The sequence below is a fragment of the Cygnus olor genome, chromosome 5 (assembly GCF_009769625.2).
Source record: "Cygnus olor isolate bCygOlo1 chromosome 5, bCygOlo1.pri.v2, whole genome shotgun sequence".
NCBI lineage: Eukaryota > Metazoa > Chordata > Aves > Anseriformes > Anatidae > Cygnus > Cygnus olor.
In genome coordinates, this window is record NC_049173.1 from 2,482,483 (window position 1) to 2,508,208 (window position 25,726).

At 45.8% G+C, this 25,726-nt stretch overlaps 1 long non-coding RNA gene across 1 annotated transcript in view; it reads right to left on the bottom strand.

The window, feature by feature from the left end:
• Positions 1 to 509: 509 nt before the first annotated feature.
• Positions 510 to 25,726, bottom strand: part of LOC121071099 — a 31,910-nt gene continuing 6,693 nt past the window's right edge. The window contains exons 2-7 of the long non-coding RNA XR_005820384.1: positions 10,261 to 10,591; positions 7,597 to 8,054; positions 6,444 to 6,569; positions 5,142 to 6,312; positions 4,313 to 4,570; positions 510 to 1,528 (exon numbers count right to left, since the gene is read on the bottom strand). This is a non-coding gene — a long non-coding RNA (uncharacterized LOC121071099). The remainder of the gene's footprint in view (positions 1,529 to 4,312; positions 4,571 to 5,141; positions 6,313 to 6,443; positions 6,570 to 7,596; positions 8,055 to 10,260; positions 10,592 to 25,726) is intronic.

The following is a 25,726-nucleotide window of genomic DNA, read 5'->3' on the forward strand; positions in this document are numbered from 1 at the left end:
ACAATGACCTTGGAAGGCACATACTAAGGATAAGCCACCCGAAGAAGTCAATTTCTTCCTGGTAACTGGCTGGCTGCTGGCGTTAGCCCCCAGCAACGGGCCATAGCCTGTACGTGTCTTTTCTTCTCACCAGGGAGAACCTCATCTTTCGTGACATATTCTCAACCAGTTCCCAGACTTAAAATTTCCTCAATGCTTTGAAGAGTTGGCTTGTGTTAAATACAGGTATAAGGAGTTTGTCCTAGTATAGGGAAGTATAGTATATAAAGTATAGGGAAACGTGGTCCTAAGGAAAGTATAGGGGAACGTGGTGCTCCTGCTTGTTGCACTCTTGTAGAAACAAAACCAAGCTACCGGACATGCTGATCCACCTCCCTGCTGGAACCACGAGTGTGCTGCCCAAGTCTTATCCATTAATCCAAGACCTTCTTAAAGCTTGAGAAAAGGAGTTATCTGAGAGAACTGAGGCAGAACTATTTAAAGATATTTGTTTTCCACATACATTATCGTTGTTGGCATATGCACAGCAGCTATTTTACAACAGAATTAACTAAGACAACTCCGTGGCACAAACAGAATTAGGCATAGCAGGCACAAAAGCAGTACGCTTCAGAGAAAGCAGGTGCAGGAGCTGCTCGCTCCCTGCGCTGTTGAAGCGCTACAACATCACAACAAGTCACTAAGTACCTGCAAGTCAGAAATGGTCCATTATTTTCAATGAACAATTCAATTCATTAAACACAGCGTTTCTCTTTCTGCTCTGCCATCAGATGATGATGCTTTTAAGCACGATTGCTGTTTACAATTGTCCAGAAAGCCTGTTGCTCCCACACTCCACATTTCTCATTATTTTCCCTCCTGTAAGAGTGTCACTCGGTGGGCAGGTTATTCTTCCCTAGCTGCATATTTTGTGGAAGAGGATTTATGAAGTGCCAAAAGACCAGCAATTACGAGCAATTGTAAGGATCTGTTTTAGATCTAAGGTATAATAAGAACTGTAAAAATAGCCATAAAAACACACTGTGTGACACCTCCTGTGTTACTGAAAGGGCTTTTGCCTTCTGTGGCAGAAAACCTCACCTCCCCAGAGTGTATTTGCTCAGGCCGCTGTAGCGCAGCTCGGGGACTAAGAAGGGAGGTGACAGAGATGGCTTGGAGCAGTGGACAAAGAGCTGGTGTCACATTCAGTGAGTTTGAGCCAAGAGCTGGATGCCCATGAGGAGATACCGGAGAAATAGGCAAGGACTTGATAGGAACAGAGAGACCAGTCTGGACTGCAGCAGGTTGGTGAAACATCAGCATCAAGAGATTTAACTTGTACTGGAGGAGTGGGTAATTCATGAAGTCATGACTGGAGATTGGCAACACAACTCTCTGAAAACATGGGAGAAATCTTGCAGATTCTGAGGCATGTGAGGTAGGAAGCAGACCAGGAGCAGAAAGTGTCCTGAAAGTGAGGAAAACTTCTTAAAAGAAGCACAACAATCCCGAGGCCTTGTGGCTAGCCAGGATCTCTCAGTGCTGGCTGCTGTGGGAACACAAGGCAAAAATCTTGTGCTTTTAGGGTTTCCTCAAAGTTCCCTGCTGAGCTAGGCTAATGGACACACACACAGACTGACCGTTGCCAAAGAAGCCCTGTAAAAGCTATATAAGTGTACTCCAAAGAAAATACGAATGCTCTGACATTCATTATTTGGTGACTTTTTATATAATGGCTTTCAAAGCAAAACAGTGACTTAGGTGGCCAGAGCAGGTCCCAAATAAAAATTTGGGAAAGAATTCAATTCAAAAGCCAATTATCTGTGGGGCTATTCTGGATTTCTTCAGTTTCTTTGGCCTTCAGAGAATGTATGATTGTACAGCGAAGGACTCATAAATCAAAGTGAAGGTTGCAAGAACAAATACCTCTGTCCTCAGCATGTCACCTGAGTCATGGACTGCCAGGCTGGTGACAGAGACCAGACCCTATCAACTTGAGTTCTTTTAGGCATTATTCCTTGCAAATTATATCAGACATCCTAGGGGATCATATGATGAGTAGCCTACCTCGGCAGGGTGCAGGGCTCTGACACAGGAGGTTATTTCCATGAATTTATCTTTTACGTGAAGCCAATTAATCATCCATTAAGAACTGCAGATGCATGCAAGTTGAAAGCACATAGAAAATACAATGGGCAATGCAGCCTTTAAAAGACCATAGGGAGAGCTGACCATTTCAGGGTTCTGAGAAATATCTTTTTTGGTGAGGGGTATTCAACACCACACTGCCAATTTGGGGGATTTGGAGTGGGACAGCAACAGGACAGGATAATTCTGCCCTGTGCCCGTCACGTGGTAGAAGCTAGTTCAGCTCCCTATATCCAGGGCAGCAAATAAGTGCAGCCACTTAAACAAGAAAGAGTTATCAGTGTAGATGCTTTGCAGGATCCAAGGAGAAGTTTCCTAGTTTGTTTTCAGTTAAGGATGGGTAAAGAGTCGTCACAGAATGGTTTGGGTTGGAAGGAGCATTGAAGACCATCTAATTCCAGCCCCTTGCCATGGACCCGCTACACCAGGCTGCCCCCAGCCCCACCCAGCCTGGCCTTGAACACTCCCAGGGATGGGGCATCCACAGCTCCTCTGGGTAGCCTCAGCACCCTCAGAGTAAAGAAATTCCTCCCTATATCTAATCTGAACCTACCTTTTTCAATTTAAAGCCATCACCCCTTGTCCTATCACCACACCCTCTGACACAGAGTCCCTCCCCAGCTGTCCTGCAGCCCCTTTAGTCACTGGCAGGCCACTGTAAGGTCTCCTGGAGCCTTCTCTTCTCCAGGTTGAACACCCCCAGCTCACTCAACTACAGAAGTTACATACCAGGCTCGGTCAAGGCGTGAACCTGGTTTCTCTATAACCCTTATGGTTTCATAACAGCCACTTTGCAGAAACAGACTCATCATCCCGCCCAAGCACATAAAGGTTCCAATAATGACAAGAAAACTAAAACCCTTAATCTCTTCCTCCTTCTTCTCTTTGCTGCCCATCCTATCCCTACCAGAGCTGGAAGTCTGCAGGAGCAGAGATGGCAGTGTTTTGTGGCAGTCTGTCACTTTCTGCTAATCTTCCAGTGCTGAAAATCATTTTAAATCCATTCCTGTCTTTTTGCATTTGCATAACTGTCTAGAAAGAGAACTCTAAAAAGGCAGAGCCTGATTTAGTGTGAATGAACATGTCATGAAACATTTCCAACTCTGCAGCACTTATGTAAATCTTTCATGATTTAAAAAGTTGCCAATACTGTGAGTATTATAAAGTACTGGCCTTCATGCTCAGTGTATACAAAGAGATGATTTCAAGTTAGGCTTCCCTTCGCAGAAGCAATGTTTGTTTTCCCCAAAAAATAAAAATGTTATACATGGAAATTATTTGCATTTATCTTCAGTGCCAAAATACATTTTGGGAAGGTTGAAAAATGTGCTGACAGTTTTGGTGAAGAACAAGGATGTTTATCACAGCATTTTTCTGTTTGGAAGGGAGTTAAGGTAAAAAAATGTTTTCTTTTGGTACATTTAGAACAATTTTAAAACACATCTACATCTTCCTCTCCTGAGCACCCATGTGGGCCCGCAGGGCTGCTCTAACCCCTATGGGCTGCCCAATCCCAGCCTGAGGTCAACATCTGCCACCAGCCATTACAAGAAGGACCTGAAGCTCTTTTGAACAGAAGATGTCAAAGGAAATCTGTCCATAAACTGCAGTGCAACATCTGTGAACCCCAGCTTGGCCTCCCCTGTTTGCCAGGCCCACGTCCCCACTGGTGTGCTGCACAGTGTGGAAGAGCACTGCACTGCAAAGAAACCCGGCAGCAGGAAGGAGCTGGAAGTGGTCACATCACCAGAGGAGCCCCCTGCATGTATCTACAGCTCCTAAGCACCAAGCAACCCAGCAGCAGACCCCAATGCAGCCCACTAGATATCAAAGTGCTGGCACAAAGTGCTGTGACTACAAGACATGACTATGCCTCAAAGAGAGGCACCCACCCATGTTGGACATCACATACTGGGGCCATGCAGGCACTACACAAGGTGAACAAGGGGATGTGCCTTACCTTACTCCCCAGAACAAAGCCATCTCTGCCCCCAAAAGCAAATAAAAGGGTGTTGACAAAGGAGCTCCCTTCCCACCCTTAAGCCAGGAGCAGCCCTTACCCTAAAACAAGAGCCTTAGTCTTCTCCTCACAAATAGGGTGGCTCAATACGCTTTCCCCCACCCCATCACTGCCTGCACTTTTTTCATTTTTCCAAGAACACACCTTTTCCCAGGAGTCCCTCACCTCAGAAGCTTGCCGCAGGATTTATTTATAAGAACGATTCTTTTCCCTCAAATTGGCAGAACACCTCTGGCAGAGAAGCTGGGAGATCTCAGAGACTGATTTCCCAGGGAGATTTCCCACAGCAAGAACTACCTCTGCTCCTGAATAGAAGATGATTGCAGTCTCTAAAGTTTCTCTCAGCACTTGAAGCATGAGTGATAACAGACAGCTTTGCTTCACATGCCAGTGCAGCAATATCAGGGAAGTCGCCGTAGTCCCCTGTAAGACAAAGATGCAAACTGCCAGCAGAGTTTGTTTGCTTTAGCTCCCGAACGCTGTCAGCATAGGTCCATCAAACCCTATTACCAGCTCCTAACCCAACCAACGGTACAGCCTCAGCATCCCCGCTCCTTGTGCAACATGCATTAGGATGTGCGGAATCTCTGCTTTATGCCTCCGAAGATTTATTAGAGAGACAAGGTTTCCAGAAGGAAGCAGCACCTAGTATTTAATCAACTGGATGCAGCTGAAAGTGTAATGAGTACACTCACAGGCCCAGAAGCTTCTTTTCAAGTGTGACACAGGCTGAAAACCTCAAGCTAAGCACAGATTAGGAACAATTGCTCCAGGTTTAAGTTAATTATATAAACCAATTAGGCAATCTAAGGGGAAAATGCACCTGTAACAGAGTACAGAAATGGCGAGCACCCTTTCTGCAGTACCAGGAAAGACAAGTTAGCATACATGATGCTGAAAAAGCTCACAGTGGGGGAAAAAAAAAAACATTGTCTTGAAGTCAGTATCTCACTTGAATTTAGGACGTTTTATATTCAGAGCTATAAATTTTTACCTCTCCAGACGCCTTTAGAAGGTTTTATAGCTCTACTTTGAAGAATAAGCTGCAAGTTCAAGTGTTTGTCTTTCTCCTGTAGGTATTCCCACTGGACTGGGGTCATCAGGAGGTTTACTTCAGCTCCTATCACACCATATTCCAGCACTGCACTGAACAAAGTCTTTCAGCAACCCCCGGGAACAACAGGAACCCAGCTGGCCACACCATGGTGCAGGAGCACAGAGCAGGAGGCTCTTTGCCCCTTCCAGCACCCCCTGTCTGTGGGCATAAGTGCTCAGCTGGGAATAGCCATGAGTTCATTTCCTACATGAACACTTGCCTCAAATCAGTGCCGTTTAAATATAACCTGCAATGCATTTGTTCCACCTGTTGTCAATCTCAGAAAGTTCTGTGAAATTCTCCAGAGATTCCTCTTTAATAAGTTTATTGACTTTATGCCAGAAGCACACCAAAAACAGAGAAGGGGGTCTATTTAAGTGAGACATTTCACAGCAGAGCAGCTAAAAATAAAACCCAGAATATGAAACAAAAATGTTTTCAGCGTAAAGGAGCAGGCTCACCATAAACATTTTTGAAGGCGGATCCTCTTCACAGCCAGCACTCCTCCTGTCACCCAGGCAGCACAGAGCAGGCTGCGGTTCAGCCCTACGAGGGATGCTCTGCTCCATATGAGCAAGGCAGAGTACTCCATGAATGTAGTCAGCAGCAGCAGCTGCTCCTTTTACTCCAACAGCATCTACTCCCTGGATAGACCATGGATACCCTACCCCTGGAGAGCAGGGCTGTCTCGTAGAGAAGCCATCCTTATGCTTTTTGACAGCATTGCATTACTCACTTTAAGAACAAGGAGGTTGATGCAACATGTAGGCAACCGCTTCTGCGTGCACAGCCAGGACTTGGTTTCCCCCACCATCCCAACAGGAGATGCGTTACTTAGGCACATTTCCTACACCATCACAGCAAACCATGTCCTGCTGCCCAATAAAATGGGAGCTCCACAAATGAGCAATCTTCTAGGATCCTGTTCTCCCATTCAGGTGCTGTTTCTCAGAATTAACGACATCACATCTTAGGGCCAAACAGCACAGCAGTTACCAGCAGGGACGGAGAGACAGGCAGGAGCACAGCAAGAGCAAACAGTCACTTAATCTTTGTTTCATTGGTAACCCTGGGTTAAAAAGACAACAAATATCAGGTTCACGCAGGCAAAGGCAGCCTCAGGCATGTGCCACCTGCGTCCCCAGCACACCTGTGCTTCTAAGCACATGGCAGCGCTGTTAGTGCTCTCTGCATGCTTACCCCATCCCCTCACACCAACGGGATCCAGGCTGAGCCCATCCGGCTGGGGGCAGGCAGGACAGACAGACTGCACTGCCCTGAGGAGGTGCCAGCAATCCTTCTCCACGGCCTCTGGCTTGTCACTGACTGGAAAACAGAGGTTTAGACATTGGGTTCAACAGCACAGGCTCAGCATTTCCCTCTCCTTTCCAAGAAGGAATCGGTGCACCCCTTCTGGTGCAATGGAGAAAAAAATGAAAAAGAATTCAGTAGAACTGTGAAAGGACAGATGCTAACAACTCATTTTCTTTTGCAGCTCACAAAAGCCAGTGCAAGATCAGCAATTATATGTGCTGGCTTCAAGACAGCTGAGCACTGCACCGAGCTGGCCCCACAGCGCTCTTCCCCCCTCTCAGAGGCAGCTGGTGGCAAAGCTGAGCACCCTGACTACCTCCTCCCAGCCCGCTGGGCCTCCAAAGCTCCACAGATGCTTTTCCAGGTCTCTCCCTGCCCTCATCTCATCCGGACTCTGGCTGCTGTCAGCTCTCTTCCTCCAGCATTCCCTCGCTGCTGCTCCCACCGTTACATTTGCTCCCCCCCAGACACCTTGCAGCCACCCCAATAACCACTGACACTTCCCAGCTCCCAAACATCCCCATTTCCACCTCAACATCTCTTTTGCCACCATCATAAGTTTAGCTTTGCTGCCCAAAAATTCTTAAGTGGACAAAACCGGATCTCCTGAGCCAGGGAGAAAAGCTTAAGCTGACTCTATACATCCTATCAGATATTGTATCATATACCATCGGATTGCCAAAACAGGAGCGAGCTGGGTTTTGCATACCCACAGACATGAGTTAGTATGGTAATGTGTGTTACAACAATGCAGTTTCATACACAGAATTTGCCAAAGGTTTGAGTTATCTGCCTTGATTGGGAACCACAAAGGAGAAAAAATGAAGCCTGCTTCCAGCCAAAGGGCAATAACCCACGGCTGTACTTTCAGAACTGGGCGATTTCCCGTTATATCACATTACTGTGGCTGCATGCTGAGACATGTCACGTTATATTAAAAACAACAAAACCTGCAATCTGTTTCCAGACCAGACATCAATAAAAACAACCGTAACAATCAGCACTCTGGGTACCTGTGAGAAAATTGATAATTTAGTACCTCCAAAGAGCTCTTTCCATTAGAAAGACACCGGTAAAAACAAAACCAAACGGCATCTTCCAAATGTGCTCACTTCAGAGCTTTTTGCAGCACACAGGGACGAGAAAAACCAAATCGATCTGGAAATGGGGCTGCCCCCTTGTGCCCTGTAATGGGGAGGACAGGCAACGGGAATTGGGTCTGCAGTGACAAAGGCATCTAGAAAACTAGCCAAGGTTCAGACACAGCATTACCCATGCCTAAACACAAGGAAAGATGACACTTGTTCTTCGGCTTGGATTAGTTCCCAAATCAGAAATTAAGTTTCCCGCTCAGAAACTCACCGTTTTGTGGCCCGTTTGCTGCTTGACTCACTGCAGACACCTCCAGTGGAGCTACCTGGATGCCAGCTGCCTTCCAGCAAAGAGCTGTAAAGGACCAACATGGTCATGTGCAGAGGTGCAATATGGCACTAGTGCCTGGAGGGAAAAAAAAGAAAAAAACTTTAATCCCAAGCGACGCTGGTGAATGATGCTGTGGACAGCCCACTGCCTACTGACACCTACCTCAAGAGGACGAGGTCACAAAGACAGAGGACGCCCATCCAATTTGCTACTGCGTGAGGTATGATCTACAGCTTACTTCAATTAGTACAGTTCTTTGGAAGAAATATAACCAAAAAACAATGACAGTGATGCTGGTTGCCATCTCCTGCCAACTGGCCTTCCCATCCCAAAACTTAACCTTACCTCTTTCAAAGAAGTGCAGCTGAAAACACTGGGACTTTTCACACCCTTAGCACGCTCCAGGAGGTGCCTCATAAGTCTTTGATACACAGCACTGGTAAAGTTCAATATCTAGTTGTAGAAGCGTTTCTGCAAGGCAAGCTAACCACGCCTCCACACTCTGCTCTCTTTGCATAACATTGCGATGGGAGGGCTGAAACCCAGACCACGGACAAGAAGTTATCCCCAGTAAGATAAGGGAAGGTTTCCCTCCAACGCCCTTAGCTCCAATACCTTGAGGAAAGCAGCCTCCTGCTGCAAGCACAAGCTCTCCTCCAAACCCTTGGGCCCGAGGCTCACCAACTCGGCCTTTTCAATTACTAGCACACGAGCTACCCCGAGATAACACCGCGGTAGCCAAAACCCAGCTCGCCTCCCTCTGGAGCAGGTACCTGTGGTCAGGAAGGGTTTCTCCTTTGGTTAATAGATCGCCGAGTCCTGTTGGAGCAACTAATCCAAGGCCACATTTGGGCTAATAGCCCTAACCCCGGACACAGGTTTAATTTGCTTAATGTTAAATTTAGGGCTTCGGGGGCCTCTATAATGAATTTCATTAAACAGAAAAATTCTATGATGTAGTATTTTATGATTAATTAACTGTGCATAAAAATGGTAATTATAATTATGCTCATAATTCCACACTCTCGTGTCATTATCATAATAATTGATCAAAATGTTTTACCCCACAAGCATTTTTAAAACTGCAGCGCAAGAGCAAAACCTCTCAAGCCCGCACTAAACACAGCTCTTGCAGTCAATCCCCAGATACCGTCTCTTCATCCCAGAACTTCTAACACAGAAGCCTTTTGAACAGCCATGACAACTTCACCAAAAAAAGCTGTTTGTTATGACGGGTGGGGAGAAAGGGAGATGAAAGTCCATTTGCAGATGGAAAAAGCCTGCTTCTGATCAGGACGCAGTCGAGGAACAGACTGCAGTTTCACTTTGAAAATGGCCAGGCGCCCTACTTTTCTGCTTTCTGTGCGTGGCTTCTGATCACAGGCTGCATCAAAAGCACCTATTGCCTGTTTTGGAAGATAATGGAGATTAGACAAGGGAGATCAAACAGATTAGATAGGCAGCTGAATAATTATCCCCCTACCTTTAGACTTGCATCACATCACAGCCAGGGATTGGAAAAATGCTTTGAAAAAGAGGTGGAAAAGTATTACTGACCTAAACTGCCATAGCTGTAGCCCAGGAATAGAGGGATTAGACAACTGCCTGTAGCAGCCAGAACCCAAATCTCCCCATTTCAGCTATCTGCTCCAAGCCATGTAAGAGATAGCGTTCTTGAATGGCTCAGCTGTCTCTGCTTTGGTCTTTACAACAACACTTTTGGTCTCTCAACAACACTTCTTGAGGAGTTCTGATCATGCCAGCCTTTGCCTGTGTCATTCCTTACATCTGCTGGCATCTCTACTATTGTTTTTCTAAATCATTCAGAAAGGCAGAAAATAATATTCTCCAGCATCTTTCCCATGGCTACAGTGGCATAGGTCAACCATTCCCTAATTTCTACCAGAACTCTGGTCACACAAATGGGGGACGTTGTATTCACTGGCTTTAATAATCCACAATAGGCATCAGCCTTCTGGAATACCCTAAACATGGCCAGAAGATAGGATATTTTCACATCCCGGCAGCCACAGCTTGTTAGGGCCACATAGAGCTTTAACAGCGTGTTTTGCAGCCAGTGTGATTGTCACTTCAGCAAATCCCTTGCTGCAGAGAGACAGCAAAGCAAGTTTTGAAAGCCTGCAAGTACCAGCAAAACCTAGAGTCTTCCAAAACTGACATCACAGAGCACATTTCTTTTTTCCTCCTCACCATGTCTAGTTTGCTTTTCTACATTCCTCTCCCTTCAAGAATCTGCTTTTCCTCTGTGAGAGCTTTTTACCTCTGATCATTCCCACAGCCAGCTGTGCCAGCCTCCTGGTTTCTTCATCTCCCTGCGTCTTTCTGCTTCTCCAAGCAGTCTTTTAGGATTACCCAAACATCCAGAGAGCTCAGCATGACAGGGATGCTCTCCGTCACGCCAGTCACTCTTGCAGCACCCCTCCAGATCACACGCACTGCTCCCTCTCCCACTGGCTTCCAGCAGGCTCTCAGGTCACTGTACGATGCTGTGGCTGTCCGCCCCGCAGAGAGCATCAATGTTGGTGTGGCAATCCTTCTTGCTGCCTTCAACGCGTGGATGAGGTTTTGGGGTAGGTACAGCCCTGGGATTCCTGTGGAGAGATTGTTGATGATGTCAGCACAGAAAAGGCTTCTTCGTGTTCCCCACCAGCCACACTCATCACCCTCCCTCATCCCCAGCACAGAGGCCAAGGCACGGGGTCCGTTTGTGTCACCTCTTGGCACGGGAAAGGAGCAAGTCCCCTTCCCAATACTAAAGTGACTGAGGGACCCCCCGGTAGGCTCTGGCTGTCTGTGGATAGGACCAATTTATTTCTTACCTTCAATTCAGCTCGAACAGGGAACTGTTAACCACCTCTGTAGAACAGATGCTCAGACACACACCACCGCCCATGCTCACCGTGCCATGATCCAGGCAGAGTTTTGGTGAAGTGCTTTTCAGGAGCAAGCAAGCTCACGGTCCTGGATATTGGACTCAAAGAGGAGCCTGTTTTTCAGCGAGTGGATGGGTTACTGCAAGCCCTCACCACCAGCAGATTTATCAGGTCTTCTCGTATCAACTTCTTCCTGTACTTCTGACCTTAACTTCCCCCAGTGCAGCGTTCATCTTTTCAAAAATAGCTCCTAGACACTTATGTAAGCATCCCAGTTAATTCCAGTTAATTAGTTCCTTCCATCTACACTGAGCACTCCCAAAAATAAGCTTTCCCCACTGAGGACGCCCTTGGTAAATGGATGGAAACGACTCCCACCAGCAACGTTTTCAGTCAGCCTTAAAAGATGGAGCAGCAAGACGCGCCTGGGGAACTTGGGGACTGTGTCTGCACGGCTGCAACGTTGTGAGGCTTCCTGCAATTCCAGGCGGTGTCAACTCAGCACTAAGAAGGCCACTTCAAGTGCCACCTAGCCTGGCACAGCCCTTACCACTCTGACCCTCCCACCTCTGCCCCAGCTGCCTCTCGGGGACCTGCACGAGACAGTGGATCAACAAGCAAGTCTTGCTGCCCAGAGCACATCTGGATACTTTCCAGAACTAAAATGTCTTCAAATGCACGGGGACTGCAGCAGAAAGCCAGTGCACCTACCCGGCCCAGACTTCCTTATCCCTGCAGTGCAATAACCCAGCTTGCACTAACGGTTTTCTCCGCAGAGAACCAAGCGGGATGGCTGACTGTAAAGCAACAGCAACAACTTCAGTCTCAGCTCATCCAGTGCTTCCCAATTACAACTTGGGTGACGCAGGTGCACAGGAACTCACAGGACAGCTGACAACAGTCTCCTGCCCAACACAGTTTGGCAGCTACGGCCATAAAGCCCTCGGATATTTGGATAAATAAGGAAGCAGCTGGGCAGCAAGAGCTGCCCCTGAGCTGCCAGCCAGGACAGGACACCGTCTTTCCTTCCGCACAGGAGAGACTCAAGGACTTACCCAGAGCTCCACTGCTCCGTCCCAGAACAATTCTCTCTAGATGTCTAAGGCCTCGTTATCCCTATGAAGCTTCGTGAAGCAAACACCTGTGGTGGGCTGCATGAGACAAGACATTAATCACTCACTAGGAGGAACAGGAATACCTGTCAAGTGCATTGCAAGGGACTAGGGCATGCTGAGATGATCAGTCAGTAGCAGCAGCACACGCTGGAGCTGTGCTCCACACGCACATCTGGCTATTGCAAGCCTCTAAGAGCTGTCAGATTTCACGAACCACACTGCAAACTGATCCCAGCCTCCATTCAGGAGCATTCAGCAATTTGCTAATATTTTATGTGGCAAAGCTCCCTGCTCTGCATGCTCGCTACAAGTTCTGAAGTGTGAAATATAGAAATATAGTTAAAAAATACAGTTAATACAGAAATATGGGGCAGTTGAGTAGGACTGAAGAACAACCAGTATCAAGCTGAAGACAGCAGTTTCACTCCAGTCAATATGGGCTAGAATAGATATCTCCTTGCATAACAGGAGAAAAGTCCAACATGCAGACCTTCATAATGCTCATACATCCAAAAAGGAGCAAAGACCTTCTACTGGCTGTGTTTTAATCAATAAAGACTTCTTGGTTCCCAAAGACTTGCTCAGGGCACACCTAGGGTTACCACAACTTTGGCAGGACTGAACAGTCCCACATATCCCTGAGCAATGCACAAGTGGAGAAAGCTGCAGCATCTTTTCCCTCTTTCCTGAGCTACCCTTGGCAAGCCCAAAGCCCAGAGTCAGAACTCTATCCAGGGATCTCAGCAAAATGGGTTTGTCTCCTGGAAAAAACAAAATTTGCCTCTTCCACATCACCACTTGATCATCATATGCACAAGGTCTTCCTGAGGCTGGACTTTTCCCCCAGTCTTTTAGAGCTGCTGAACCCTTTCAGCATCACCTAATTCATCTGGAAGCCTTACACCAAGCGTCCAACCCAGTGTTTTGGGTGGCCGTTTGGGCAGAAGGAGACACTCACTCTAGTTTCTATACCAATAAACATCGAAGAAATTAACACTGATCAAGTTTAAACAATTCCTTCTTCCAATGGTTCATTCAAGGCACTGAATTCCTCAGGATAACAGGACTGGGAAAGGAGGAATGGGCCCTTCTGCACATCAAGTTACTGCCCGTGAAGGGCAAAGCTGTCTCCTACATATTCTGGGCACCAAGACGAGCATGAGGGAGGGAAGGCGCTCAGACAACCCAGAGCATCTCTGGCAGATAAATGTTAATCCAAGTTATTGGACTCCTGGTAATGCTCAGCCTGTCTGCAGTTGACAGGTCTAATTTCTGTTAATGTCTCACAGCCATAGCTCTGGAGGGTATTTAAGGAACTAGGAGCTGAAAGCCAACCCTCCTCCAACACAGAGCTAATTTTAGACATGAGAAGCCGTAAGTGAGGTGCCCGACACAGATGGAAGATGCCCCAGAAGCTCAGTGAGGTACCAGATGGGAGGGAGGGGACAGAGGCTGCACATCAAGACCAATGCACACAGCGTCCTCAGCAGGCTTTGGTAGATGTTTGTAGGACAGACCCTACACACAGCTATCCTGCACTGCGTATAGACTCAATACCATCACCTTGGGCTTCTCTCACGCCTGACACGATGACTGTGCTCAGAGCCAGCAATTCCTCGTGCCTGCACAGTCTTTGGCACAGCCGCTGCTGGCCTGGAAGGGGCACCAGCAGGCAGATGACTTCCGCACACGTGTCTGGGACATCACGAGCTGCAGCCTTACTCAGGCTCAAACAAAAACACATTTGTCCTTCAAAATGAGAAGGCCACACACTTCCGCGCGGTCTATTCCAATTAAACAGCAACATGCTCAGCGGCTGTGGAGGAAGTCGTGTTGTAAGTCTGGATTTTGCATTACAAGGGAACTCAGCCTCCTTATTCTGATAAAAACTATCCACTACCTTTCGTTTTTAAAGGCACCCTCAAAATGTAAACTAAAATATATCCATCTACAACACAAAACACTAAGAAGGGGAAGGGATTCCCTAATTTCAGGGAAGCTTCTGAAATACCTTCTCTACCTTCCTCACTCCTGAAGGCAGGAGAAAAGCAGAAGAAACAATGTATGTTGTTTGTCGAAGTCTGTTTTGTTGGCTGCCCCATTCAGCTACACAGAGGGGTGCAACAGGGCCGCACAACTGACCATGCAGCTTGGCACCCGGCTGTGGGCATCCTGCAGCAAGGGAAGGTGCAACCATTTCTTATCAAGATACAGAAGACGCCCTACTTCAGACTCGCTCCATCCATACAGAACTCTGTACCAGCTCTTTTTGGACATACGGTAGGTATACAGTTACATGACCTGGAAAAAAAAATCCTCCTCGTTGCCCAAACCACCATGAATACTACTTATAACCTCCCTGAGATGAACAGAGCCCCTGCTTCAAGGGCATTAGGTCTGAAAGCCATCCTGGACCACAGCCACAAACTGTCCAGGACTTCACATCCCCTGAGAAGCTGAAAAGAAATGAAGAAACCTCAAACATGCTTTTTTTTTTTTTTGCTTTGGGTTACTCACACAGATCTGTGCTTTAAGTCAAGTCCCATCTAACACGTGCACACTCGTCACTGCTGCTGCATTCATCCAGCTGCCAGCATTTCAAGCCATGGAAAAGATGATAAATCTCAGTCAAGCCTTGATCACATTACAGTTTAATTGGCTTGATTTGGTTTACTTTTGGAAATTTTTAATTACTTTCACTAAGAGAACATTAAGCAGGGGCCAGATCAATCCTTAGCCCTGGTATTACTCAGAGGTAGCACAGGATGATGGTTTGCAGGCTGAGAGAGCATCTCTGCTCAGAGCAGGCGCTGATGCCAGATGCTGGTGCTCCCAGGGGATGTGAGGGAGCGCATGACTGGGTTTGTGTAATCACTGTGGGTTTGATTCTGTTCAAAAGGGATTTATGTATATCCTTCAGTTAACGTACTCCTTAAATGGGCAGAGGCTTGATAGCTGTGCAACAGCATCATCTCTGCTGGTAACCAAAATCAAACACTAGATATTTGTTTGAGAAGTGCTTGAACTTTAAGAAACCTCAGAGATTTTGGCTGCATCATTAAGCAGCAGGACATTGCCTCTGCTTCTGCCTTGCATACAGGAGAGCTGGCCAGGGGAGACCATCAGAGAGGACCTCAGCAACTCAAGTCCATGTGTCCCAGATTAAAGGAAGTGCTATATTTCAGTTGAATACCTGTTTGGGTTCCCAACAAGATGTTGAGACGCCCTGAAGTCTTACCTCCACCTCATTTTAGCTATAAACCACCACAAGCGTTTCTTTTGCTTTTCAGTACAAAGCAAAGCGTCAACAACCTCAAAACATCACTAAGAGAAAAAAATATGCATTTAAAACCGAGTGATTTTGGCATAAGAACAAGTGGTCTGAAAGTGCCTGTAAATATAGTTAATCTGGAAGTTAAAGTTTTTAGCCATCAAAGCAGAGATGCTGCAACAGCCTCTCTGAAGAACAGTAGAGTCTAAAACTACAGTCTGATGTTTTTCTGAAAGGGATTATGTGCCAGTCTCCTTGGCAGAGCTACTGGAGCCAGTGACCCAGAATAGATGGATGTTCCCACGACTTCCCTTCAAATCTCTCCCTGGGCAAACACCAGGTTCCCAACAACCCCAGGCCCAGTAACTGCACTAAAGCTGCCATCAGCCCTACGCAGTACATATAGATAAATGTACGCCTTATATCCAAGGCAGAAACCACATCCAGTATTACCATCCACTTTTCCAGTGCCTAAAGTGGGATATATCTCAGCTGTACCTACTTTTTCCCCTGCTATGTACTGAGGGAGCACTGGGAACTCAGCCCATGTGTGCACTCTAAACTGCAATCTCCTCTACAGCCAAGAGTCCATTGCTAGTATCCAAATGTTTTGGGGCATTTCTGTTCTCCCCAAGGAGTTTGCAGGTCACAGGCCTGCAAATGTTAAATTCAACTAGTCGTTTTCATGGGAAGTGCAGAAATCCTGAGGCAGGTGTTAAAACTTTGGATCCGTGATTAAGCGAATAGGATTGTGCGATGTATTTTTGTTAGTCTAGAAAACAGGAGCCTTCCTCCAAAATCTATTTGCATAGTGTCTTCTATGCTTCACTTCCAAATGTCTTTAATATGAGCTAAAAGAAGTTATTTGAACACTCCCTAAAGTCACAAAGGCTGTGCAGAAGGGCACAGTGGGCACCTACTTGGAAATAATTATGCCTCTACAATATTCTTCTTTCTCACCAAGCTGTCAAGGGAGTAAAAACATGCACTTACAGAACTCAAAGGCATGGGAAAACATCACCCACCACCTCACAGTGGTGTTCAGCTGGACCAGGTCATACACAGCAAGTCATTCCATGCTTCTTAAGTGTCCTTGAAGGAAAGGGCACACAAAACAAGATCAGGCTTGTCAAGATCTTCTGTCCAACCTGGAATCCAAAACTGGTAGGAAAAGCTTATTCCATTTCCTTGAGGGCAACTGTTCTCATAGCATGATCACCAGCTATTTCCCCAAGAAGGAAACGTATTTTAAATAACACATTATTTGAAGTAGACAACTAAAAGCTTCCTTGCTCTTTTCCTTCCTGCAGTGCTCCAGAGGAAAGGAGCATGCATTTAAGGGGGTGATGGACCTGAGAGCCCCCCATCTGCAGACTGCAAGAGCAGCAGACCCTGGACCTTCCCCTCCTGCACAGCAGTAACAGGAGCTGGATTTTTTCTGTTCCTCCCTCTCAAGAGGAGAGCCAGAATCACTTCCCCCTTCAGAGCCTGCCTTAGCTGGCAATATTATGGCTTTGACATATTATTACCCACTGTAGAGACACGGCGTGGTGAATATGCCTGAAAACCGAGCTGTCTAGACAGTCTAGTCAGAGCGACAACGATTCCAAAGGGAAGGGCTATAAACACTCTTATCCTAGAAGAAGCCATTACTGCAGAAATAAACCCATTCCATATAAATTGGGCCCAATTCTAAACCATCTTACGCTCCAAACAGCAAAGCTCTTCAGCGTGTGAGTAATATCATCCCTATTCAGGAAGCACTGAAACAAAGTACTCGGAACAAAGCCACTTTGGCGGCTCCACCACAGAAAAGCTGTTCCCTGCTATTCCCTGGTGGCGCTTCCCTCTCCACGGAGGGGCTCTGCACATTCAGCTGAGCTGCAGGAAGCACTCTCAGGACACAAATGCAAGACAACATGTGGATTGTTCTAGCTGCTTTCAGGGAGTTAGCATAGGAGAGTGGTGCATCAAACCCCAGGGCTGCTGCAGGTCAATGCTGCACATCTAACGCCACTTGCACCAAATGCTGCCCACAAGAGCTTCCTCAGCATTAGCAAGAGCTGTCCTTGGGTGCAACAGAAGGTTTTCCCTCCAGAACCTGCACAAAGTAGGAGAGCACGTATTCAGAGCTACTGAGTACTTATTGCTCGTAAACGACTGGGAGATCTGACTGAATCCCACTTTCCAGTGCACAAATCTGGTACATCGGTAGACTTCATTTTACTAGCACGCCATTTGGATTTTAATGAGCCAAATCTCAGGCGTTAGCTTCTGGAAATGTATATGAAGTCATTACGTGCATGGATTCTACATGGAGGCACTGAAGTTCACCAGCCACAGTAAAGCAAATCGCTGTTTGCACTGCTTGGCCTCCAACAGAGGTAAGACTGATGTGTGGTGAACGGGAGGAGCACCCTGTCCTCAGCCACTTGGGACTTCCCAGAACTGAGGTCATACTATTTCAGGACACTTTCTCATACCCTTCAGGCACAGACTAGTAATCACATTCTGGAGAAGCCTTCTCCTGTACTGGGACTGTGCTGTGTGTTCCTAGCTCCAGGAGAGTCAAAAGTGTTAGCTTCAAAGTGTGGTAGGCGGATAGAAAGTTGGGAATCACAAAATGTCATTCTCATAAGAGATCTCATTTCAACACGAGCAAAGGTTGGTTGTTCATTGAGATGACGACTCTGCCTTCTCTGCTGTTGCTGTTCAACTGCTTCACAGAGCCATGAGTTGTTTTGTAGTAGGCTCAAAGATCAGAGAATGTTTTCTGAGTTTTTTTTTTGAATTCTCAATTTTTTAAAGACATTTGAGCACCCGCTTCCTGCAGCAACACAAAGACATTCACCTTTTGAAAAAGCACCTAAACCTACTGCAAGAAGCTGTATTTCACAAAAGACTTATTGGACATTTCCTTTTCATCAGCAAGATTTAGTTATCTGATGCCTTCTTATGGGTACCAAAGGCAGAAGATGGCTAAAAAAGGAGTTGAGAGACAAGCGACTACTACACTAACTGGGAAATGAGGACATCGCATAAGAAACTAAGAGACCCATGGGACAAAGACAAGTATGCGTGGGAAACCAGCAGAGAGAATGGGAGAGGGTGACACACCAGATAAAGACAAGGAATGGAGGGGGAAGAAGAGCTTTGAAATGACTTGGAAGTGAAGGTGGGATGTTCAGAAACGCGAGGCAAAGAGGCTGCAGCAGAAGAGCTCATTAATATTGTCACGGGGAATGGGCAAAGGCATCACAAGAAGTGGGTCAGGCAGGAGAGGAACACATCAGAGCAGCCAAGACATGGTAGTGGGGGGGATGGTGGTAAGGAAAACAGAGAAAGAGAGGATGGACTTAGAGATACGATGGGATGAGATCAGATCTGGGTCTTCTGGATGGGAAAGCAGGAAAGAGCATATGACATCAGAAATCAAATGAGGAATGCAAGGGGAAAATAGGATGCAACATTTGGCTGAGCTCAGTGCACCCTTCTGTGGCATTTCCAGGAAAGTATCAGGGAGTGCTGTAAGAACAGAGAGTTCGCTAAGGAAAGGCAAGTAAAGAAGTGTTTGGCACAAGAACTTAGTTATGGGGAAGATCGGAGGTCCCTCAAGGACAGGGTTAAAGAGAAAACAGTGGGCAAAGGGTGTCGTGTGCTAATGTCTGTGTAGATGAATAGACAGATGTGTGCCTGTACGTACAGATGTGTATGCCTATATATAAGAAACTTTATAGTTGTAAAATCTTGAAGCCAGTGAAGCTGGGAGGAATTTTACAATCAAGTCAGCAAGGTCAGGATCTTCCTCACCCAGGTGAGGCATGAGATTGTTTCCTTCTCCAGGGCACCTCCAGAAGAGAATTAATCTACCTAAAGACGACCTGTGGGACAACACTTCTTTGAAGGCCAGCACCAGGTAAGATCTTCCAGCCCCGTGTTCCCAAGAACAGCCCTTCACCAAGCACACACAGCCCTTCTGTGCACCTTCACCCCTCAGCTCCTGCTGGTTTGCTGTGTTGGCTGGAGGCGTTGGCTCCACGCACTCTGCCTGCACCCACCTCCAGGCCAGCAGGATCACACTGGCCATGGTCACATCCTCTTTTCCTCTCTCAGCTCTTTTGGCTCCTCCTCTTATTCTCTTACTTTCATATTCTTTGATGGATCTGCACTTACTGCAACCCAACAGCCCCATTCAGAGAGCTGCTACAAGCTACAATTTGAAGATCTCTCTTTTAATGTTGCACAGCAAGAGAGGTGGAGTGTGAAGGCAAGGACAAGCAGTTTCAAGCAATGTGGCATTTCCTAACAGCCCAGCCGCTCAGCAGAGGAAGGCAGGAGCGGCTATCTCCACTGGCATGGCAGCCTTCAAGGAGGCTTCCTTCTTGTTAGGATCTTTTTGTGAAGCTACTTATGGAAGTGAACTTTTTTTTTTAGAGCCCCTCCAGGGGAATGAAACCTATTATGCTGATAACTCCGACTGAGAATTGGTAATGAATGTCCGTCAGCATTTAGTAGGCAAAAAAAGAAAGGTGTTCCTGGGTCAGATTTGCAACCTTCACCAATCTTCTGCGATTAGTGTGAAAAGCTCCTGCGTTTCTGCTGCGCGGGGATGAGGCAGCCAGGCAGGCTGCTCCGCACAAAGCCCCGGCACCGCTCTGGGGCTCCCAGGATGACACAGAAATACCACGCGGGCCTATTTGGTGAACAGATATTCTTAAAAAGAAATTTCATTTGTCATCATTGAATAAAAATGAAGTCTCCAGAGGCCATAGAACATAATAGGCAATATTTAGAAATTGAGGCTGAAAATTAAGGCTGTCTTGCAGAAATTATATCTGCATGAGTTTAACGTATATCTTCATGAAACTTAATGTCACCTGTAAGGACATTCAGTGACTCGATTTTGTTATTATTTACAGCCCATTATCTAAAGTACAACACATAATAGCTCCATACAGACTATGAGTATTTAGCAGTAGTCAATGAATAAAACTGTCAGCTTGCCGTACCTGACCGGCATCGGTGTCTTCACAGAGTAATGGGACATCGCGAGGTACGAAAACATCAAGCTTCATTATCCAAAAGGAGAATGCTTTGAAGTCAGCAAGTGATAAAATGAGAAGTATGATGGTATAAATAACCCTGCTTAATAGTACCATCATAAAACACACCAGCCTAATTAGCACCACCTGCCAGTCCCGCCTGAGCAGCAGCAATGCCACATGCTGGGGCTGAGCTCCTGGGATCGAGCAAGGCCAGAAGTGAGTGAGCTTTGTTTCACGCACAGTACATCTGCTCTACTACCATCATGCTTCTAGCCAACGTGATATTTTGAACCTTTATTCCCTGCCCTTGGTTGATAACATCTCTAGTTTGTCCCTTTCCCTGTTGCACCCTGCAGTATGATCCTTTTCCAACCCTTTATCTCTGGTGGAGAGTCCCCACATCTCCCAGTCCCTGTGTATATATGTACGTACACACAAACTCCCCCATTCAACCCCTTTCACATCTTGCTCTATATACAGTTATGTCTTCACTCACCTGCCCTGTAAAGCTCCAATGTTCAGAAAACCCAAGCGGTAGACTTACCTAAGTGGCAAAACCCAGAAAACAGAGAGGACAATCCATGACAAGCCTGATCCAGAGCCCAAGCAGACCAGAAGGAAGATTTGCCGCAGAAGCACACAGAAAGCACGGCTTTCGCCCTTTCTCAGACATTATCCACAAGCTCCTAGGATTGCCCTTGAAGATGATGGAAGCTCCTTGTGGGAGATAAAGCAGTGCAGAGCCAATGTCTCCATGTTGCCGAAGTTGGGCAGGACGTGCAGCCCTGTCTGCAAGTGGGAACTCACTTCCACCCCTTCAACATTTTTCCCTCTAACTCATTAGAACTCCTACCTGCAGGCAGAAAGGCATCTTGAAAGAATAAGGGTGACAACAGATAGACAGCCATAGCACTTCAGTTCAACAGATGAATTTGGGTGCTTCAAGAATAAAAAAGCTTGCTCGCACCTAAACTTTAGGTGGAAACTGCACCTTCCCTTCAACACCTACCTGTACTTGCCATCATGGCTTTTTTTTTTTTCCCTTTTTTGAAGTGGCATGCACCAAGGCTTCCCCTGAATGGTTCACACACTGCTCTCCTCAATGGGTTCCATTTAACAAAGTATGGGAGAAACCTCCTCTTAAACATTATATCGTTTGGGGTTGCAGATCTATTCAAATTGGTTACTGCATTGCCTTCCAGTCTAAACCAAGAGGTTTCTCAGGTAATTTGTTTCACACATGGGAAAGGAAAGAGCAAACAGTGAGCTCTTCTTGAATCTCAGATCTTCCACAGAAATGAAATCTTCCATTTCATTAGAAAATGCAGCACGTCTCACTTAGACCCTGCCTCCAATCATTATTCTATAGGATCCCACTAGCCCTGGCCAGCAGAGAAGCTGAAAGAGAATTTAACCTGTTGTCATTTAATACAATAAATCTGCCCAAGATTATATACACACAACCATCCTTTAAAAGAGCCAAATTGGCACCTTCTCTGAGCAGCTGATGCATCAAGCTGCAGACCCCCAAACACAAAACTCAAACATGAATCCCTAGTGCTTCCAAAATGAAGAATAGAGACAAACCGTGGTGTTCATGGGAAAGCTTATAAAAATTTTATACACCTTCCCTCCTTCCCCCATGCCCTCAGGTGGCACAGATCAACATCCTTCTTGATAAAAGAGACCTACCTAGAGCAGCTGAAAAACTAGCCTGGTAGTGCCTTCCCTCTTCTGTTTTAGATTGTGTGGTTTATTCATCGGGGAGGGAAGGGGTTTCAGTCCATAGGCTTGTAATTGTTTTGCTTGCACATGCTCTTATTCTGTAATTTCTAGATCCATTCAAGCATCCCAATTCTGTGTTACCAAGGATTTGCATTCAATGTGGGGAAAAAAAGTTGTCACAGCGCTGAATAGTTTAGATTAATCAGATCATGATTTTGCTATGCCTACTGGCTCCTCAAAATTAAATCACTATTATATGCTCACTTACTAACTAAAAGAAAGAAAAATTTTTTCAAGAAAATTCAAAGGATGTATTTTGAAACTATTAGAGAATTGAACTTGAATTTACTGAAACCTCAGTAAGAATTTGCTAAATACTTTCAGGTCAAAGAAGAGAAATGGGATAGAGAGAAGAACAGAGGCTTGGCCCCTTCCAAGGTGAAGGTGGTGACCACAGTCACAACAGCCCCCAGTCTTAAATCCAGTGAGTCAGTCATTACACTTTCCTCCAAATTAAGAGAACAAAGCCTAAATTCCAGGCTCTGTTCGTGGCATTTTCTGTTGCCTATTTCTCCTACCCAAAACACTTTCCTCCTCCCTGAGCTACCAGGAATTCAGGGTACAGGCATGCTGTCGGTTTCCATCCTACCTGCAGGAAGCAGCCTTTGCTTGAGGTGTTGCTTTTTTCATCAGAGATTTCAATCCCTACAGACAACCCAAAACAATATGCACAGCCGTATGCTCAGCTGAAATGCGATTCTTCACTTATTAACTCAGGGTCAGCAGAAGAGACCAAGCATGCACAAGCTCACCAGGTGTTTTTGCAGCAGTGATGGTTATCCCCATCCTGGACACAGGGGCTCAGCTCCGTGCAGGCGGAGGGACTTGGACGAACATCTGCAATATCTGAGCAACTTTTGCTGCTGAAACACTGTGGGAAGGGATTTCTCCTTTGGCCACTTGCTAGCTTCAGTGTTCTTGATCCTTTATTAACAGCTTTTAATCTTCACAAAACAAAGCTTATACATATATACGTATAAATCTTTTGCTTGGAAGGATTATGTGAAATAAATCCTCTTTTTTCCCCTCAAGTTATTTAAAGGAAAAAGAGAGGATCTAAATTAGTTTGTTCCTAAAGCTGATCATGATAGATTCTGTTTTGATATTAAAAGCACCGCACATGAACAGCAAGCTCTCATTTGCACTTACTGCATGCATTACAATCGAGGGTGCCGCACACAAGACACTGCTCATAATCCTAGGCCTATTTCCACAAAGCAGACCTATTCAAAAAAACCATTAAGTGAACCACAGACTATCACTCCACTGAAATCTTGTGCTTCAGGACTCAATCTTACAAAAAAAAGATATGCACACACACCCTGACAACATTTTAATAGCTGCAAGTGTCTGCCTTAAGCAGCCCTGGATCCCAAGCCTAAGCACAGGAGACAAACAACAAACCCAGAGCTAAGCAAGATGGAGCAGAGCAGGTGAAAAATAAAGTACCTGGTCCATGGAGACACCCGCTGAAGTGAGGAAGATGCTACAGAGAAGTTAAAGTTCAGCAGCTCTAAACACAGGACCAGACACTTCTGCCACACTAGTTTGACAGACTCAGAGCCCTGCGAAACTCCAGGCTTCAGTCTGTATCAGCATTTTCTAGCTCTATAGCTGGTTTATAACCAAAAGCAATGCACGATTGGTGTGTGTAATTAGTCATGGTCACAGCAAGATAGTCCCATAGATACATCAGGATTGCAAACATATGTTGAACAACTGATTAAAAGCAGCCACTGTAATGCCTCCGCTTGAGGCTGCATGTAACCAATTATCTCTTTAGTAAATAGCACTTGTTTTAAGCTGTATTTTTTCCTTAGCATTTTCATTTTGCTGCATATTTGCCAAGCTGTAAGTGATAAAAATGTAATGGTAGCTGCTCATTAATCCTAAAGAATGAGACACGCATCATATGGCCTGGCATCACTTGAAGCACTAATTAAGGGAAGGACTGTTTGGGATGCACCACGTGCTTTTCTCTCTGGCACCTTCCTGAAAACCATTCAGCTGTTTTCGCCCAATGCTCGCGTTGAGCATTTCAGAGCCACTGGGCCAGGAGCCGTTGATCCAAATTGGTGTAGCACCCACGAAGCTCTGCCACCATGCGCCGGGGGAGGATGCAGCCCTTTGCTTTCCCTCTGACTAGCATCCAGGAGAAGTTGTCACTCATTCACCGGGGCCAGGAGAGAGGAAATGTTTAACTCCAGAGAAAGAAGATTTAATGATTTGTCAGAAGAGCCATTCCAGCTGCTAAAAGTTCCTATCCCATATTTATGCCTAGAAGGGTGACAGCAGAGAAACCTTAATGCGTGCATTTCTTGTCCTCCTTACACCAGCCAGAAGTAAATGACAGCATTTAAAACTTCAGACTGTTAGAAGAAAATGCAGTGTCCATTAATGAGATTTAACTTCTATATCAGCGCAGCTGTCACCCAGATTTTATCTATATACATGGAGAGAGCACATTAAGTGCTACCGGTCATGTGCGTGGAGCCGACCACCTCCAAAGCTAGCGGTGAGGCTGGATTTTCTGCCAGTGTTTCTATAAATTCCTCAATTCCAGCCAGTTTATATCGGACAGCTTCCTGACCTGTGTGTGTCCCAATAAAACTGTCACCTGCACTCTAGGATTTAAAACCTCTTCCGATTCCTCTATGGCATTTGATATACAATGGTTGTTTACTGTTCACATTAAATCTGTTCCATCGAGTGAGAAAATAATGCCCTTAGAGGTGGTGTGAACACGGCTGTACCTCTGTTCCCCTTATGAAAGCACTGATCCCGACTGTGTGAATTCAGTTTACCTCAGTATCAGATTCCATAAATATTTTGTAGCTGAACTCTGAATGCAGCAGGTGTTCCTGTGAGCTGAGGGGGCTGATGAACAGGGCACACCAGCCCTAAAGGATGGCCACGCAGAGATCCTTAGGCTGTCCCATTAGTAATTCACAGGTTATTAAATTGCCAAATTGTGGTGGCATCAAGTCTGCAGCAAAAGCTGAGTCTTACAAAGACAATGGTTGTGTCATAAAAATGATCAATGACAATTAGTATTAGACCACGAAAATTGCATCTCACAATGGCTCACGTGTTTTAAATTCTGTTTGGTTAACAGGCAATATCGCATTGCTATAAATGCATAACAGAAATGCATTTCCAGTCAGACCCTTAGCACCAAGGCTTTAAATCTTCGTAATATTTATTTGACATTGAGCCTGATAAGCAGCAGCACGATCACCGAGGTGGGGTCAGCGCTCTCCTCTGCTCCGTTTGAGGTCATTACCAACGACACAAGCAAAGTTTCAGACCTACGCTTTGCTGCTGTTTCCTTCCTGCGCATTGATGTTGCACTGAAACCAGCTGAGGTTTCCCCAATTCACGACTCAGACACAATTTTCTTATCCATCAAGTCCATAATGATTACAGCATATTGTATGCGACTCCGCTGTTTTAACCTATTCTTTATTTCAAGAATGCCACAAGTAAGCACTCACTTGAACAAAACATAAACATGATTTTTAATCTGTATTACTAAAATCATTTTGTGAATTGCCTTTCCAATATCTTTTTTTTTCCAGTTAGAAAGCTATTTTTCCCTACCTGGATCATACAATTATAGAAGCTGTAAAATAACATA